General features: G+C 41.5%; 1 long non-coding RNA gene across 1 annotated transcript; it reads left to right on the top strand.

Moving 5' to 3' along the window:
* Positions 1–893: 893 nt before the first annotated feature.
* On the top strand, positions 894–2,686 carry LOC120920580. The gene is made up of 2 exons (XR_005744741.1): positions 894–1,100; positions 2,249–2,686. It is a non-coding gene; the product is annotated as an uncharacterized LOC120920580 (long non-coding RNA).
* Positions 2,687–19,452: the final 16,766 nt, after the last annotated feature.

Below are 19,452 nucleotides of genomic sequence, written 5' to 3'. Positions count from 1 at the left end.
CCGGTGAATGACAAAGAAATCAGCCAGTAATGTAGGAGGAGCACAGAAGATCTCCCAGCTCTGGATTTTTCCTTCCTTGTCCGGAAATTGTAGATTGGTGACCATTACACTGCAGGAATAGAAAGGACTTCCTTTTTCCAACAAGATTCCTAAGCACTGCCTTTTATGTGCAGTATCACCCCTAAAGTGACATAAAACTCTTAAAACAAACAATTCATTTTTTTCATATTAGCAATCATTAGATGTGGTGGCTGCATCCTTTTTCTTTGGCGTTTCCTCATTTTCACCTGGTGATCTGACCAGTAACACGCCTCCTGTATTAGTGAGACTCTACTTTGGATGAATGAGAACAAGAGGCACAACAATCAGCATCAACCTCAGGTTGGGGGAGGGGAGCATTAAATGTATTAGCAGATTTAAATACACAAGTTGAATCCAAATTCCAGCTCACATTTTATTATCAGTTACAGCAGTTTTTTTTTCTTTTGGGATAAAGGTTTTACATGAATAAATAAAGCTGGTCATTTTAAGCACCCCTGTCAGTGTTGAATAATTTGGCTTATCCATGTAAACTGATAAATTCTGCTGGATAGCTTGTGCTTTTGAAAAACAACAGACTTGCTGGCTGGATCACTAAATGAGCATTGATGAAAGCCTAAAAAATAAAAACAAAAGTAGCCATCACGTTAAAATTGGTTATCCGCAATATAAACAATGTTTTGCTCTTGGGTTTAATGTGGCTTTAATTGCAAATACTATTTCAGGTAGACTGTAACATCAATGAATTGTAAGAACCAATATATTCACTCACTTTTATGCAATAAAAATGATTTGTTTGTTGTATGAACACAACACTGTCATGTTAGTGATAATTGTATTTCTTTTTCAGATTGCTCTAACCATAAGTGACTTCCATTTAGAGTCTGCCATTATGTGTATGTACGACTATCTAACACTCTTCATGGATGGTACACAAATGGGTCCATTCTGTGGGGATCGCACCATCCCTGTGTATTACTCCAAAGGCAACTCTATGGTTCTCGTATTCCACAGTGACAAGTCTACCCAGGCAAAGGGCTTCCAAGTCTCTTACACCTTCTGTGAGTAGCTCAGTTCTATCTGCGTATATATAATATCAGCAATGGACGTTATAAGATAATAGAGGTCACTTTTTTTGTAAAACGCAGTGAGCTTAATGAAAAAACATATTGCATAAAGAAATGTAACACTGCTGTGGTGTAAGAAAAGATTTAATAGCAGGATCTCCGGTTAGATACAAAGCTAAATCATCTTCAATTACAACTATGAAGTACAGAACTGATGCTAGACTTTCCTATTAGATGACCCAGCAAGCACTGAAAATTAGAAACAGCATACAGTATATTGAATGTTTATATGTAAAAAAAAGATTTCCTACAAAAAAAAAACAATACAAAAGAAACTAAAATACAATTGACCAAAACCCTCTATAGTCCTCCTTTAAAGCGGAGCTCCACCTTAAAGTGGAACTCCGGCTCATCGGAACCCTCCCCCCCCTCCGGTGTCAATTTGACACCTTTCAGGGGGGAGGGGGTGCAGATACCTGTCTAAAGACAGCTATTTGCACCCACTTCCGGCCACACAGTCTGTGGGTAGACTGTCAGATCCCGTGCCCCCCCATTGTTTTCTGGGAAACACTCGGCTCCCAGAACAAAGCGGGAGCCAGTCAGCACGGCGCAGCGCGACTCGCGCATGCGCCGTTGGGAACCGGGCAGTGAAGCCGGATCGCTTCACTTCCTGGTTCCCTCACCAAGGATGGCGGGGGGTCAGCAGAGTGACGAGGGATCGCTCGTCCTCTGCTGCGGACGGCGCTGGACTGCAGGACAGGTAAGTGTGCTGATATTAAAAGTCAGCAGCTGCAGTATTTGAAGCTGCTGGCTTTTAATTTTTTTTTTTCAGCGGACATCCGCTTTAAGCAGACATGATATTCACATGACCTCTAGTGATATTAAAATCTGTTAATAAAATTCAGGGTATCAAAATAAAGACCAACAAGCAATCAACCAACAATGTTCAAAAAATCATCGTTTATTGTATGGGCAGATTCTTTTTGAGTATACACCATTGATACTGGATATACAAATCCATGTAAATGTATTTCTGTTATTTTTTTGTTATAGATCAATGAGAAAGTATGAAAGAATAAGGGCTAGGTATTATTTAAATATGGTTTTAAGGTTTGCTGACATTAACCTCTCTTTGATTACAGTTCAATAGATGAGCAACAGATGTCACAAAGAGAAAATCTACCGGTTCTGGAAGGAAGGCGACATCACTACAGGACACAATGGGAATTTGATGGAACACGTATAGAAAAGTTCACACATTTGTAAACATATATATATAATGATTAAATGTACATCGAATCATGCTATTGTTTGCAATTACATTTAAAAATACAAAATAATATTTCTGAATTGTTTTCCCATTTGATTGGTATTTTGATTGGCTTGGTTAGGAATAGGGGAGCTAATTTTGGCGTCCTCTGGTTTCATGGTGATTTACATTTATCCTATAGTGATAATTCTTATTTCTTTATCTTTCTTTTTACCTACTTATTATTTTGAGGGAGTGATTGGGATATATATGACAGTCTGATCTGATGTTTTCCTTTCCTTTTTCAAAATAAACTATATTAAAGAATTAATCCATCTCTGTTATTATTTTCGAGTGACATAGTTTCTGATTCCTCAGCGTGACTTAAAGTGAGCATTGCAGTAAAATTAAGTCAATTTATTAGTTTCAGCCCAATCCCCTGTGAAATGCACTGCCCAGGGGCGTACCTACAGGGGTTGCATGGGTAGCCATTGCGACCCGGCCCCATGGGGATACCAGGAGGTCCACACAGCCTCCCTGTATGCCTGGATAGGAGAGTGGCGGGGGCAGGGGCATACAGAGGAGCCAATCCTCCATGTAGCTAATGAATTCCCGCTTCTCCTCTGCTCTCTCCTGCATACATTCAGCAGCTGCAGAAGCGAAATGGAGGACATTGGTTCATCCAAATGCTGCTCCTGCCACCTCCCTATTGTTATTCAGCTGCCCTGGGCTCCTGTGTGCTGTCTCCTGGCCCCCATTGTCCCCACAGTGCTGCTGGGTTTCCTCGTCCTACCTCTCGCTTGCTGCTACAGAGAATCTGTCAGGATGGAGTCTTGACTTAATGAATAGAATCAGTGAATGATACCGATCACTCACTTTTTTTTGTTTATTCATTCATAGCTGAACCAAAGTAAACTGTGTTTACTATGCCTCCGTTTATGAATAAACAGGAAGGTCCGTACAAGCTACCCCTGTTCATTCTGTGCAGCTGAGATTGCATAAAAGGGGGTTGATGAATGTGTCCTCAAGTCCATTTCTTTGTCTCAAAAGTGTGATATTTCACATAAATTTGTAAAAAAAATTAAAATAAAGTAAAATGGTAAAAAAATAAAACAAAAATAAAAAAACTACTGGCACCAGTGGCGGAACTACCAGGGTCACAAAGATTATAAGAACAAAAGATGATCAGGACAGCCGCACTCCAATCCAACGTAACTTTAATGTAAAAAAACTAGAAACATGCACTACAAGTCACAGCAACGGAACCTAGGACAGCTGACGCGTTTCACACTAACTTCAGTGTTTACTTGTAGCTTATTTTTCATAAAATTAACCTCTAATACATATATCAATCCTTTCCAGACATGTGATCAAAAACAGGTGAAATTGAAAATGCAATTAAGGACTGCCAAAGCACTCCAATCTGGACTAATAAAAACCTGCTGTAGTGGAGGTCATGAAGACCTTCTATTTTATAGAACAGGTCGCAGGTGATAAAAATGTATTAAAAGGAATAGACTAAGGTTATAAATAATAAAACCACAATGCAAGAATAGATATATGTTACATATAAATTAATACAGGCAACCACAAAAATAATTAAATACATACATAGAGTAAGTTTGAAAATAAATATGGTTTGTGAATACAGGTAGGGGTTTCCCCACTACTTATTAAATGTGAAACGCCATTATGTGAAAAACAACAATATGTATCCTGTTTAAGTGAATATCATGTGTATACATCTACCGTGATTAATATATGTAGCCATAGCCAATGGCACATGTAGTGGTAATTTAACCTGAATAGTCTAAGAAGTGCAAAAAGAAATAAATGGGGAAAAAACTCAAATTATATGGTGAATAATAATATGAACAAGTGAAAACATTTGTGATTAGTAGTGTCATGTGAAAAAGTAAACAAATAAAAATAAACTAAAATATGTGGTGCTGTGAAAAGAGCACAACACCAACCGCAATAAATACAAAAAGTGGAAAAAAGAGAGGGTAGGCAAACCTACCACATTAACTATATATATATGTGTATACGTGTACCTCCATAGTTCAATAATTGAAGGAACATAAAAGTGAATGTAGAAAAAAGCCTTAGTTGAATTATCCCTCTACCACCTCTAATGTTTTTTATTTTGTATTTTATTTTCTAAACCTTATATTTTATATCATGTATTGTTTACTCGTAAAATACCCAAACATATTTGTCACCAAATTAATAAGTTAGTAAAACATGGTGAAAGGATGGGACAGGATGAAATAGAAAAAGGTACAAGAAATGACACCTATATATGCTCGTAAATTGGGCTATTGATTAGCCGATGGTCGTAAATTAAACTGTTGATGAGCCAACAGCGCATGCTAGGAGGGAAAAACCGGGGCCGGTAAAATGGTCGTAATTCTGTTTCAACCCTAGGTATTGGGCACATGTATATAGTATATAGGAGGACATAAATATCCTAACCGGCACATAAACCAGGCTGTGACACCAACAAAGTTGTACAGGTGTCTTAAATAGCTGTGACCACAAACAGAAAAATCTCGGGCATAATAAAAAGAACCGAAAAGTTCAAAAATTCTAAAAAGTTAATTAATTAAATATCCCGGATTTAACGAAAAAATGGTAATAACTACAATTTAATTCCAGAATTCCCATATTGACATGTTAGGATATAGTGAGTAGACATGAGAATGTGAAGGTGTCAAAGTTATTATGTATCTTACCGATGTCTATATTGCTATATTGCAGTATGTTTGTACGGTGAATCCAACAGGCACCTATTCTTCAACATATGTCCACATACACTAAACACATGTCCATATGGGATCGCAGGCAAATCAAAACAAAAAATGTTGCAATGTGTATGGACCAATGAATGAAATGAAAAACACTAATTGGAAAAAAATATATTATAGTTGTTAAATATCCATTGTCCATACACAATACATACCACTGAACATCTAAAGCATCCCGTAGATATAAAAAGAAAAAAAATATTTTAGTTTATAAATATGAACACTAAACTAAAAACATCCCAATCTGCACTGGATGTTTATGAAAATAAAAAGATATACGGACTCCCGTTCGAATCTTCAAAGTTTCCACGCAGGTCAAAAAAACGCATATTGTAAAGGAAGAAAAGAAGAAACGGGTGAAGTTTTCCGACAATAACTTGCATATTAGGCTTTAAAATGAGCAATTTTGAATTCGAACGTTCGAGTCCCATAGACGTCAATGGGGTTCTAAATGTTCGTGCCAATGTTCGGTCCGTTCGAAGGTTCTGGTGCGACCCGAACGGGGGGTGTTCGGCTCATTCCTATACTATAGGTGTCAAGGCCCTATATAGTACTATTCCTCATGACGAGGGCCTCGCAGCTATACGCCATGTTCTCACACAAATCGGATAGCATGAATATCATTATAACAAATTCATTCTACATGCCCTAGATTTTTTCCTTAAACACAACGGGGCAGATCAACATACAGACGCTGCGCCCGGCGCAGATGTAAGATATGCTACGCCGCTGTAACTTACTTGGCTTTGGTTTGAATCCTCAATGAATTTGCGCCGTAAGTTACGGCGGCGTAGTGTATCTCTCGCGGTGTAATTCAAATTGGGCGGGTAGGGGGCGTGTTTTATTTAAATGAAGCGCGTCCCCGCGCCGAACAAACTGCGCATGCGCCGTCCGTAAAAACTCCCAGGGTGCATTGCTCCAAATGACGTCGCAAAGACGTCATTGTTTTCAACGTGAACGTAAATGGCGTCCAGCCCCATTCACGGATGACTTACGCAAACGACGTAAAATTTTCAAAATTAGACGAGGGAACGATGGCCATACTTAACATTGAGTACGCCACCATATAGCAGCTTTAACTATACGCCGGAAAAAGCCGAACGGAAACAACGTAAAAAATGCGACGGCCGGACGTACGTTCGTGGATCGTCGGAAATAGCTAATTTGCATACTCGACGCGGATTACGACGGGAACGTCACCTAGCGGATGCCGAAAAATTGCATCCAAAGCCCCGTACACACGGTCGGACTTTTGGCCAACCAACTTCAAAATCGGACACTTTTCGTATTTGTCCGACCGTGTGTACGTTCCATCGGACCAACTTTTTTGGCTTCCATCGGACAAAAAGTTGGGTCTGTGAACGGACCAACTTTACGTTCAGAAAAGTCCGATGGTGCAAAGTGCGACCGTGTGTACAGAAATCAGTCGGACTTTACGAAAAAGTCAAAATGCGCATGCCCCGAAGTAAAGAGCACCCGGAAGCCATCTGTCTAGTTAAACTAGCGTTCGTATTAGAAAATGCTCTTTCGTCCCTCGGCAAGTTTCGAAATCTCAAAAAGCAGCGCATATTCTCTTTTTCTTTATAATGTCATAATATGTACATCTGCTCAACTGGTGATACGGACGGATTAAAAACAAATGTATTTACTTTGGATTAGTGTATTTTCTTGATATGAATCCAGCAAATTTCTCTATTCTTTTGTGTCAAATTCTAAAAACCCCATTATCCACAATTATTTATGCTGGGCAAAGTAATAACTACTCTATTTGTGTCCCTTCAATTTTAGCAAAGGGCCTGCCTACTCCCAAACTGACATTTGACTTTACACACATAATCCAAGACTTTTTAACATCATCCTTTTATTTTTCAACAAATGTAAAAAAGAATGACAGATACAAAACAACAGGAAGGCAGCTATTGAAGAACTGGTTGACTTGGCAAAGCCTCTGTACCCCAGGGCATACATAAATTATGTTATAATCTCCAAACTTGGGGACCTGAGCATGAACTTAAATATAAGGAGCCCAAGAAGATTGTGGTCTCCAAAAGATGGGGAGCAGCAGCAGCAGACATATCTGTGCCCAGGCTGATCTTTTTGCATACCAAACTGAACCACGACCAACACTCTCCATACTTCAATCCCCATCAGCTGAGGCCTTTTTTTTTTGCACTCCAACACAATACAAAAAACAATAATATATTTAAAATATATATTTTCTGCCATTAATCTGGCATTTTTTGAAAGCCAAACCTAAAATTAGACACTCAAATAAAAAATAAAAATATATGTTCCAAATCATATTATTGGTCTAAAAATTAGTATCCCCTAAAATCTGGGCTCTGAGTTGGCCACTGACCCCCATGCTGCTGGGGTGGGTTGGCTTGCTGGGGTGGGTTGGCTTGCTGGGGTGGGTGGGCTTGCTGGGGTGGGTAGGTTGGCTGGTGTGGGTAGGCTGGCTGGTGTGGGTAGGTTGGCTGGGGTGGGTAGGCTGTGTGGGCTTGGTAGCTTGTCTGGGGTTGGTAGGCTGTCTGTGGTTGGTAGGCCTGTTGTAGATTGGCTGGAGGTGCATGATCTAAATCACAGACATGTGAATTAGGGGTTAGCTCCCATCTCCTGGCCTTGCTAAGGAGCTGTACCATGATCCCCTCACATAGCTCCCTTTGATCGGCATCAATTTCCCTTAATTTATTGGCTATAAAACAGCCAAACCCTTCTGCACTATCGGGTGCTGTGGTGATGACCGATGTGGCCCTACTCAAAAATTCGGCTGTGGCATCATCTAGGTGTTGCCTCTTCTTGGTCCTTTTTCTAGGAGGGTTCAGTGTAGGGATTCTACATTGTGTGGACTGTCTGCTGGGCCCAGCCTCTTCTTGGCTGCCAACGTCCTGTGTCTGAAAAAGGAGCATCTTTTCTTTTTTATTGCCATTATAACAACACATTAACATCATAGTATATTTGAATGCCCATATTTTCAAAAATACTTTACCTGTGTCAAGCTGAGCTCCTGCTCCTCCTCCTGAGTTGGTTCAGCCTCAGTATCTGTGGCCTCTGCTGATGCGGATGGAAGTGTGGAAAGATGTTGTCGTGGCTCAGTTTGGTCCTTTAAAAACTTCAGGCTGCTGAAGTACCATAGCTTGGGCACATACACATCATCTGCTGCAGCTCCCGATCTTTTTGAACCCTCAATCTTCTTGAGCTCCCTCAGAAAAGTGCTCCTCAGGCTCCCAATTTTGGCTTTGATTTGTGTATCGTTGGCCCTGGGGTACATAGTCTTTGCTTCTGCCACCAGTTCATCAATTGCTGCCTGCCTTTTATTTTTATTGGAGTAATCCTTATGGGTGACCTGCCACAGACAGGTGTGAGATCTATACAGCTCAATAAAAGCTGTGATGAATGTTTTTGAATTAAGCTTTCCACCCTTTGCTTTAGGCATGTTTTTTAGGAGATATCTGCAATAAAGGATACAATACAACCAATAAGTGCTTGCTTTAACTTCCTAACCTGCTTATACAATCTCTGTTTGGTTCTATAACAGGGATATGCAATTAGTGGACCTCCAGCTGTTGCAGAACTACAAATCCCATGAGGCATAGCAAGACTCTGACAGCCACGAGCATGACACCCAGAGGCAGAGGCATGATGGGATTTGTAGTTTGGCAACATCTGGAGATCCGCTAATTGCATATCCCTGTTCTATAAGCTAAATCATGCAGTAACCACTAGTGTCACAATGTATTCACCTACCTTCGTTCCGCGTATACCTTCGGCTGCACGTAGAGTCGTACCGCTGGCTTTGTGCATGCATCCGTGACATCGAGCGCTCGTTCTTGATTTATATAGCCTGCGCATGCGTGAAGCTCCGCTCTACGTGCGTCATGACGCTGGGGCGGGACCACATTCTTTTTTCTGCATGCGACATTCTGGGATGTGTGAGGGAGAACTTGATGGTGGAAACCACGAAAACGAACAGGCCCCGCAGTGGAGGCGTTTATAGAAAGCACAAGGCCACCCCCATGAGCAAGGGGGAGATGGTGGAGATGGTGCGCATCTTTGAGAAGTACGATTACGATTGTAAACTCGAAAACTATGATAGGCCCAACAGCCATAAAGACTGGGTTCTGGAGAATGTCCTCGCGGTGTTGGAAGGAGATTATGGGGTCCAACGAACGAAAGACCAAATCCGAAAACGATGGTCAGATTTGAAGCACAGAGAGCAAGAAAATTTGGGGAGACAACAGGCCCAAAATCTGCCCCAAAACGTAAGTTAATAATAATAGTAATGTGATTTTGCCAGTGACAGGGGTGTTTAGAGGTAGGACAAAGGCCATGGGCTCAGGACGGAACTTAAGGGGTACATTACACTTTATGTTAGATGCGTGGCTCATCACTGACCATTAATGACACATTTGCAGGGTAGACATGGGTAGAGGAGAGGCCCTGGGCATCAGAGTCACACAGAGTCACGCCTGCTAGATTTCACATCATATATCCCATATTGCCATAGCAAACAAGAGTGATGGGTGTCACCTGTCTGAGTTGTTTAATGTGGCCTATATATAGACATGTATTCACACATTTTAAATGACATCATACTCCTGTTCCCCAGCATAGCGTTTATTTTAATAATGCAAAGTGTAGTGCACTAGTGTGGAGCAAACTGGTTCACCAGGGCAAGGTTGGTGTACTTTAAAAGCAGCACATGTGATTATGTTAATATAATGTAATTTTGGGGAAGATTCATAGATGATTTATTCTTTCATTTTAGAGGATCGTGAGTGTGCTCAGCACCAACCTTTGCAGGATTTGGAGGATAGCGCCGGACCCAGCAAAGAGCCACCAGTCGACAGCACATCCCCAGACACCAGATATGCTGAGGGTGAAGGAGTGCAAGAAATCCAAGATGAGCCTTTGGAGGTTGTTGTTTGTCCCAGTAAGTTTTTTGAACATGTGCCTTGCAAAATCAACACCTGTTTATTGTTTAGATGTCCACACCAAACACGCCCACAACACAGTAGCAAATTATGTAGTGTATTCAACATTTGATCATGTAGAAGGGAGAGGTGGCAGAGGTGTTTAGGTAGATGCATGTGAAGACACATGGATATGCACCTGGCCCAAGATTTACAGAGTATTATCTGTAGTGTGTACATTCCCTAGTAGTGTAGGTGTATTATGAAGAGCAAAAAGGTTGCTAGCACTAATTGAGTGTCTAGGTTTAGGTAAGTATTTGCAGAAAATAGCCCAGAATAATAATGTGCTCCGTTTTTGATTGCCTCAGTCACTTGACCATCAAACCCATTAAAATGTTTTATCTTCTTCAAAGGCCACCAACTACCAGGATGCACTATTGGTCGGATCAGTGCTGATATGCTGCAGGCAATGACAGAGCTGAAAAATCTAAAGGAGGCTGCCACTGGTGTTCAGAGACGAATCAGGGATTATTACGACCTGTTAGCAAAATTTTAGTTTTTTTTTGTCGTACATTTCTAGTTTCACATGTTCCCTCGTGTTCATTTTTTTTTCTGGGAAATTATTGCAATTAGCCTTGGTTGCACATGCTCAGTTTGTGAGAATTCAAAGAATTTGCACTACTTCTCTTTGCAATATGCACATTTTTGTACATGTGACTTTTTCGGACAATTCAATACTTTAATTGGTTGGTCATTACCACAAAATGACAATATTTATGTGTGATTTCTGTGTCTCAGCTCAGTGTTTATCCACTCCTCTTCTCCTGGTGCCTAAAAATGAAATTTTTCTATTTTTTAAGGGCTAGACCTTAAAATATGGAAAAGATGCACATCAAAGAATGCACAATGTATCTAGGTCAAAAGTGGAACAACTTGGTCAATATGACCCTGGGATTGCACCATGAGAAGGAGAGTTGAGAAAGACTGTGCTAAGGGTCAGTTCGCATCAGACGCAGTTCCATTCATTTTGGTGTGCATTTTTGTGTGCGACAAAGATGCAGGCACAGTGTTTGACATGCACTCCATTATGGTTCCGGTCGGCTCTAGCTCACAACATGGTAGTCAGTTTCCGGTGATAAGGATGACTACATGTTGTGAGCTACAGCCAACCAGAACCCACGGAGCGCATGGAGACCACTGTGCATGCCTTTTTGCCCCCACGAAAAAATGGTACACAGAATGAACAGAAATGCATCTGGTCAGACATTTACATTAGTAAATTATATTTTGGTGCGTGAATAAAGCTGAAAATGTTAACATTTCTTCTGAAAACACTTTGGCTCGGTTTTAAAAGATGCATGTTTAGCGTTTCAAAAAACCAACACAATTGTGTTATTCCTGAACTACCAATGGTTTTGTATTTTGTAAAATGGCAAAAAGTCACATTGGATTGTGCAGGATTGAACAATTATATTTTTTCAAAAAATGTGTGGCTTCTTATTTATCTGATCACTACTACCAGTATATTTGCATATTTGTCTAGGGAAAGTGACAGTGTATTATTGGAGAAGGGGTGTAGCAGAAACACAACGCATAATAATACTACACATAGCTGTTTACAACTTTAGAAGGGCAAAATTCAACATTGGCTTGGTTCTAAATATTTAATGCAAATCACAGCAAACTTGGACAAATATGTAAAATAATATTACAAAACACAGATAACAGCAGCTTGAAATTAGGCTTTTCAACAGGAACATCAGAAAAATTTTACAAAATCTACAGGACATTTTGCTGCCAAGGCACTGCCCCTCTACCCACAAAATATTCCATATACTGCTCCCGCACCAGGCGGGCATTCTGGAAGGAGACAGCAGGTCTAGTTAGTTGCAGGGCTGGCATCACTGCGTCTTCAGCTGGCCGTCCACCTGAGGGGTCATCAGTATGGCCGGAACCAATGTAGTCAGCAGCATTCCTCCGTAGAAATTATGGAGGATGCAGCAGCACAACACCACATGGTTCAGTTTGTATTCCGCCAAGTGAATGGCAGTCAGAAAAAGCCGAAAACGACAGGACAAAAATGCCGAAGGCGTTTTCAACCACCCTTCTGGCACGAGAAAGTCTATAGTTATAGATCCGTTGCTCAGGGGTGAGGTTCCTCATTGGAAAGGGCTTCAAAAGATGTTCCCCAAGAGCAAACGCCTCATCTGCCACAAATACAAAGTTGAGTCCCTCCACGTTGTCCTGCGCAGGTGGCAAATGTAAGGTGCCAGTCGTAAGACGCTGATAGAATTCGGTATGAGCCATGACACCTCCATCAGAATGACGACCATTCATACCAACATCAACATATAGAAACTCATAATTGGCCGAAACTATAGCAAGCAGAACTATGCTGCTAAAGCCCTTATAATTATAAAAATAAGAGCCGGAGGCCGGTGGAGGAACAATTCTGACATGTTTGCCATCAATGGCACCCCCACAGTTGGGAAAATTCCACTGATTGGCAAACTGGGCCGCAACATCCTGCCATTCCTCCGGGTTTGAAGGAAACTGTGGAGTCAAGCAAAGAAAAAATAGTTAATACTTGAGCAGAAAATATTACCATCAATTTTAAAACATACATTATAGGGGCAAGAAAACAATAAAAAATATCCAAACATTTGTTGACTAAAAATTGACAATCAGAGCTAATAATATGCTTCCTGACTCCCTCTGGTGGCAGATTAAATACATTTTGGTGAGATGATGTTGAATGCTTAAAGTTTGGCAAGTGTTAAGAACTCTCTCCTTTTCCATGGGACCAATATGGTGAAACAATGAAGGATCATGTTGCAACCCACTTGGGTTTTTGTGATTGTCACACCAGAGGGTAGAGAATAACATAATATATACAAAAAATACAAAGTACAAAAAAAATGGTTTAGATAAATCATGAAGTGGATCAAATGTGATATCAAAGAAAATAACTTACCCGAATATAGTCCTTCTGCAGGACTTGAATAATGGCACAGCAAGTGTCCGGAATTATGTGTCCCAGAGCCTGGGGAGAGATCCCAGTGGTGAACTTGATGTCCTGGAGGCTTCTTCCTGTGGCCAAAAAATGCAAAGTGGCTATGAGCCGTTGCTCTGCAGGAATGGCAGGCCTCATACAGGTGTCCTTCTTGCTAATATATGGGGACAGCAAGTTTAGAAGACGCTGGAAGCAGGCATCTGACATCCGAAGATAGTTCCGAAAATCATTCGGATTGTTTTCTTGCAGCTCCCTGAGCAATGTCATATGTGAAAATTGGTCCCGATGAAGCAACCAATTTTTGGTCCAAACAGTCCTCCTATTCCTGGTCCGGGTCCGGGCTTGAGCAATAGCCAGAACTCCAAGACCATAAACTGCACGCTCTCTCGCTGGATTCCGCAACATTTCGTAATACAGCGAACGCACGCAAAGGAACGAGCAAAAAGGCACGAACTGGAAATCGGGAAAGCACTCACACGAAACGTCAACTAACTATATAGTAGCTGAAGGAACGCAACGGGTGACGTCCGAAAATTGAACTTCCTCTTTGAATCTCGCAGCAGTACGTTGAAACGTCACTACTTTCGTGTTGGTTGCCGAAAAAGTCCGAGTGTGTGTATGCTATGGGTGTCGGACAAATCAATTAAGTCAAAAATCCAAGGGAAATTTTGTTGGATGTCCGACCGTGTGTACGAACCTTAAGAAGACGTACGCCTGACGGATCTAACACAGATGCCGTCGTATCTTGTTTTGTGGATAACAAAACAAAGATACGACGCGCAAAATTTGAAATTACGCGGCGTATCAAGAGATACGCCGCATAATTTCTTTGAGGATCTGCCCCAACATGTTCTCATTTAACAGGGGCCACTTCCTTCAGGCCATGGGGACGTTTTGTGCCCTGGCCTATGCCAACTGGTACCTATATTCGTAGTATGTGATGGATCAGAGCTTTTCTTAATGAATTAATTACACTAATCAATACAAATTATTTCAATCTAAAATGTATGATGTCAGAGTGCTACCAAATAGGGTTGCACCCATACCACTTTTTTAGTCAGTAGTTTTTTTTGGGGGGAGGGGAGTGGACAGCCAGTGTCAGTGTTTTTTCATATGTATTTCTTATTATTTTTACAATTTTACCTTAAAATATTTATTACAATGCTTCCTTTTTTATTTATTTTTTTATTTAACCCTATTGGGGGGTAGGGGAACTTTGGTGAGATGTCAGGGGTCTAAACAGACCTATGACATCTCCCCTTTGAGACATGGAAAGGGATTGAGGATAGAGATTCCCCAGTCCCTTTCTCAGCAGCCTCAGCTGCACTGAACATGAATGGACAGGAGACAGAGGCCCCTCTGTCTACCATTTAGGATGCTCAGTTATAAATGGACAGTCAGTGATCACTGACTCTGTCCATTCAGAAAAGGAAGGAGCCAGTAAATATAGGCTCCTTCCTCCGCTCTCGATCCTGAAACAGAGGAGCACATAGAGGGTGACCGGAGGAGGACAGAGGGACCAGAGGAGCCCATGGAGGAGCACAGAGGAGGACACAGAGGGGAGCTGGAGGAGGACAGGGGGGACCGGAAGAGCCCACAGAGGGAGCCAGAGGAGGATACAGGGAACACTCAGGAACGTTTGGTGCGGCGGTGGGGGGAGTAATAATCACGGATCTCCTTGTGTGGCTTTCAATAAAAAAGCTGAAAGCTGCGGAGGGGAGAGGAGGAGAAGTGTCTGTTAGCTGCTTTTTTGAAAGACACACAGGGAGATCCGTGATTATAACTTCCCCCACCACAGCTCCGATCATCCCTGAGCCCAGGTATCAGACTAGGCATCGGGAGCATTTGCAGGTGTACAAGTATTCCTGCAAATGCTCGGTATCAGCACCGATTCCGATACTAATATCAAAATCGGTGCCACCCTACTACCAAAATTACTTTTTTAGATGTTCTCACCAAAAACAAACTGATAATCATCTCTCTAGTGAACGTTTCCGCAAACCGATAGCAGGCAATTCGCTACTTCATGACTCAAGTTTTCACCCTAAACCCCTACTGGCCTCCATTCCCTACAGCCAGTATTTGATGGCTAGGCAGAATTGTTCAGATGATGCCCGCTTCCAAAAGAAGCTAACATTTTGAGGACAAGACTCCTTGAGCGAGGCCATTCTAAAACCTCCCTCAAATGAGCCTACAAACGAGCATATAGACCAGGGATATGCAATTAGCGGACCTCCAGCTGTTGCATTACTACAATTCCCATGAGGCATAGCAAGACTCTGACAACCACAAGCATGACGGGAATTGTAGTTTTGCAACAGCTGGAGGTCCGCTATTTGCATATCCCTGATATAGACAATCATGTCAGGATCTCCTATTCTCCCAAAGAGAACTGAAAAAAGATGATACTCTTAAGAGCATCACCATCATTGCAACACAAGCAGGTAAAACACATACTAACCAAATGTTGGCATCTACTGATAAGGGATGAGCTGAACACCCCCTGGTTCAGTTCACACCAGAACAAATTGTGCGAACATGCGAACACCGTCTATGGGACACGAACGTGAAAAAACAAAAGTGTTACATTTCAAGGCTTATATGCAAGTTATATATAGAAATGGGGGGTACTAATGCGCAAACCAAAGGGGAAATAACTGGAAAAAATGAAACTATAATAAGTAGAAGCCACCTGATGAATGTTCACACACTAATAACAGTAAAAAAAATGTGGGAGGTAAGGGGGCGCTTACTAAAAAATTAATAAGACTAAATATACAAAACGTGCATTAGTCATCAATAGTGAAAAATAAATAAGTGAAAATAAATAATAAAAACCTGTGAATAAATCTTCATAAAACTACACAAATAAAAATAGTGACAATCCGGTGCAAACAATTCTCCTGTGCACAATATCCGTGTATGGAAGATAGATAATATGCAATGTGAAAAATATTAAAGATATAAATAAAATTTATTAAAATGAATAAAGTACAAAAAAGCAGTCTATAGGAATTCTCAAAAACACGTGCAAACAGTACAAGTCTTTTTCCCACTCAGTGATTCTGTTTTTGAATTTGTTTATTTTTTTCTGACATGTTGGTGTTATATCTTTCACTTGGATATTATAAGTTGCACTGAGTAAATACAGCCGGATAAAACAAAAATCTGTGTCTGTCTTCATTTCAGGCTGAAAAGCAACAAAATGTAATTATTTTAAAGGGCGGTAATTGTTTTTTATACACACCGTATATATGGAAATGTATTGATGTAGGTAATTGTATTTCAGTTATGATTTACATTATAGATATCTACCTCTGTGTCTTTCCTGAAGAAGGGGCCCATATGGTGAGAGTGGGTGGGCCAGTGAAATTAACCTGTTTCTTTGGCGTGAATGGACAATTCAAAGGTTTACTTTAGCTCACAGCTATTACTATTATTAGTATGTAATCATGTTACATGTGGTCACATGGTCATTACTAAGGTAAGGTTGTGCGTAACTGAGTTCATCTATTATTTTTTTTTTTTTTTTTTTGTAATGACTTATGTCACACTGCTTAGTAAATATCCAGTTGTATTTTGTATGCAGTAGAATTTATTTTTTACAGCTGACATATAATGACATGTTTTTCAAGAAGGCTATGGATTACATTTCCAAGCTTCAAGGCAAAAAAAAAAAAAATGAAATTTTAGACATTGGAGATAAAGAATTAAATTATATGTAAAGGGATAGTTCACCTTTCCTGAAAACATGAAAAGGGGATCTAACACAGGACGCAATCCCAACCCCCTGTTCCCAGCTGTACTTCCCTCCCACAATCCTGAACTGTCAGGGCTCCTGCAAGCCCCTCCACCATTCCAGGAATTTGAAATCCTCACTGCTTTCTTTCGTCTTCATCCAGCACTGTAAGGATGGACCAGATGGATTCTGAGTGGGAACCATCACATGGACGGGGCACATTCTGTGATGTACAATAGAGAAAATTGGATTTTTGAACTTACCTGTAAAATATTCGTTTTGGAGTATATCACAGGACACAGAGATCCACTCCTTCCCCTCTATGTTAAGGTGTGTGGCTTGTCTTTTTTGCCAGTGTCCAATCACCTATAGGTGGTGCGTAACCCTGCACCACTGGACCCCTTCATATTACACAGCACCCCACAGCTCTGGGCCCCTTTACATAGCACCCTGCACCACTGGACCCCTTTATATTAATCAGCAGCTTGCACCACTGGGCCCCTTTATATTACCCAGCAGCTTGCACCACTGGGCCCCTTACATTACACAGCACCCACAGCTCTGGGCCCCATTACACAGCACCCACAGCTCTGGGCCCCATTACACAGCACCCACAGCTCTGGGCCCCATTACACAGCACCCACAGCTCTGGGCCCCATTACACAGCACCCACAGCTCTGGGCCCCATTACACAGCACCCACAGCTCTGGGCCCCATTACACAGCACCCACAGCTCTGGGCCCCATTACACAGCACCCACAGCTCTGGGCCCCTTTACATAGCACCCTGCACCACTGGACTCCTTTATATTACATAGCACCCCACAGCTCTGGGCCCCTTTACATAGCACTCTGCACCACTGGACTCCTTTATATTACACAGCACCCTGCACCTCTAATCTAACTAAACTATACAGTGTATAAATATATGTACAACTCCTGGTGATGTATATATATCCTCTGCACACTGTAACATTAACTGACTAGCCTGCCTGCTCTATCTAACTCCAAAAAATTACACTCTCTCCCTCTCTCTCCCTCTGTCTCTCTCTGTAAACCATGCAGCACAGATTACAGAGGAACAAAAAAAACAGACTGATTGATTAGCCCTAACAAGGGCTGTTTGAGGTGCTGTTCTAACAGCAGAGATCAGATGAGTCTTTCAGGACTGGAGTACACTGGCCTAGCTATCGCTTTCCCTATAAAATCAGCAGCAGCATCACTGTCCCTCCTCTCACTAAGAATGCAAGTTCAGAATGAATCTAAAATGGATGCTGCCCTAGAGGTGGGAGGGTCAGGGAGGGATGGTATGCTGCTGATTGGCTGGAATGTGTCTGCTGACTGTGAGGTAGAGAGTCAAAGTTTGCTCAATGTTAATTAATAGGAGGCGAATCGAACATCGCATATGTTCGCCGGTGGTGGCGAACGCGAACAAGCGAAAATCGCCGCAAACTATTCGCCGCCGAACCGTTCTGTACATCTCTACATGAGACCCAACAATGCAGAAGAGCTGAAGGATGCTATTGAAGCATCCTGATCTTCCATAACACCTCAGCAGTGCCACAGGCTGATCGCTTCTATGCCACGCCACATTGAGGCAATAATTGCTGCAAAAGGGGCCCAAACCAAGTACTGAGTACATATGCATGCTTCTACTTTTCAGAGGTCCGATATTGTTCTATGCACAAACCTTGTTTTATTGATTGCATGTAATATTCTAATTTTCTGAGATTGTGGATTTGGGGTTTTCATGAGCTGTAAGCCATAATCATCACAGTTATGACAAATCACTGCTTGAACTATCTTGCTTTGCATGTAATGAGTCTCTCATATATTAGTTTCACCTTTTAAGTTGCATTAGTGAAATAAATGAACTTTTGCACGATAATATAATTTTTCAAGTTTCACCTGTATTACGAAAAGTAGGACGCCTGCCTTAAAACACATATGAACTTTAATGGCATCACAGTCATAGGCCTCATACACACGATAGAATAGCCAGAGGTCTGAAGGACCGTTTTCATCAGTCCAAACCAATGGTGTGTAGGCCCCATAGGTTATTTAACCTTAGGTTAAAAGAATGAGAACTTTTTTTGAAAATTTCTGTTTATTAAAGGTTTTTGCATATAAAATACAAAAAGAAACAAAACATACCTTGACACATTGCCAAGGTGAACTGTCGGTCAACATGACCGGGAACATACAAAAAACTGTACCATCACAGATGGCATACTAAAAACAATAGCCTCCCCCCCCCCCCCCCCCCCCCCCTCTACTCAGTTCCCTTCCCCCACCGGCCATAACCTAAGATCATGTCAGTAAGAGTATTCTCCTCTGTCACGGCATGCTGCTAACAGAATCACCAACACAGCTGATATGAATTCCCTCCCCAGCTTAAATACATATCAACCAGAATTATACATCCTACCCCCTACCCCACCGTGTGCTCTGATTCATACCAGGCCCTCCACACCTTCTCGAATTTCCCCACACATCCCCGGGACAGATATGTTGCTTTATAATACGGTAGCATGGCGTTCACCAAACCCTTCCAAAAAGCAATCTCAGGGGCCCTTGGATTCCTCCATTTAAGCAAGATGGCCTTTTTCCCATAAAACAGCAAGAT

This window comes from Rana temporaria, chromosome 13 (genome assembly GCF_905171775.1).
Source record: "Rana temporaria chromosome 13, aRanTem1.1, whole genome shotgun sequence".
Classification (NCBI taxonomy): domain Eukaryota; kingdom Metazoa; phylum Chordata; class Amphibia; order Anura; family Ranidae; genus Rana; species Rana temporaria.
This window is presented reverse-complemented; position numbering and strand designations above follow the sequence as displayed.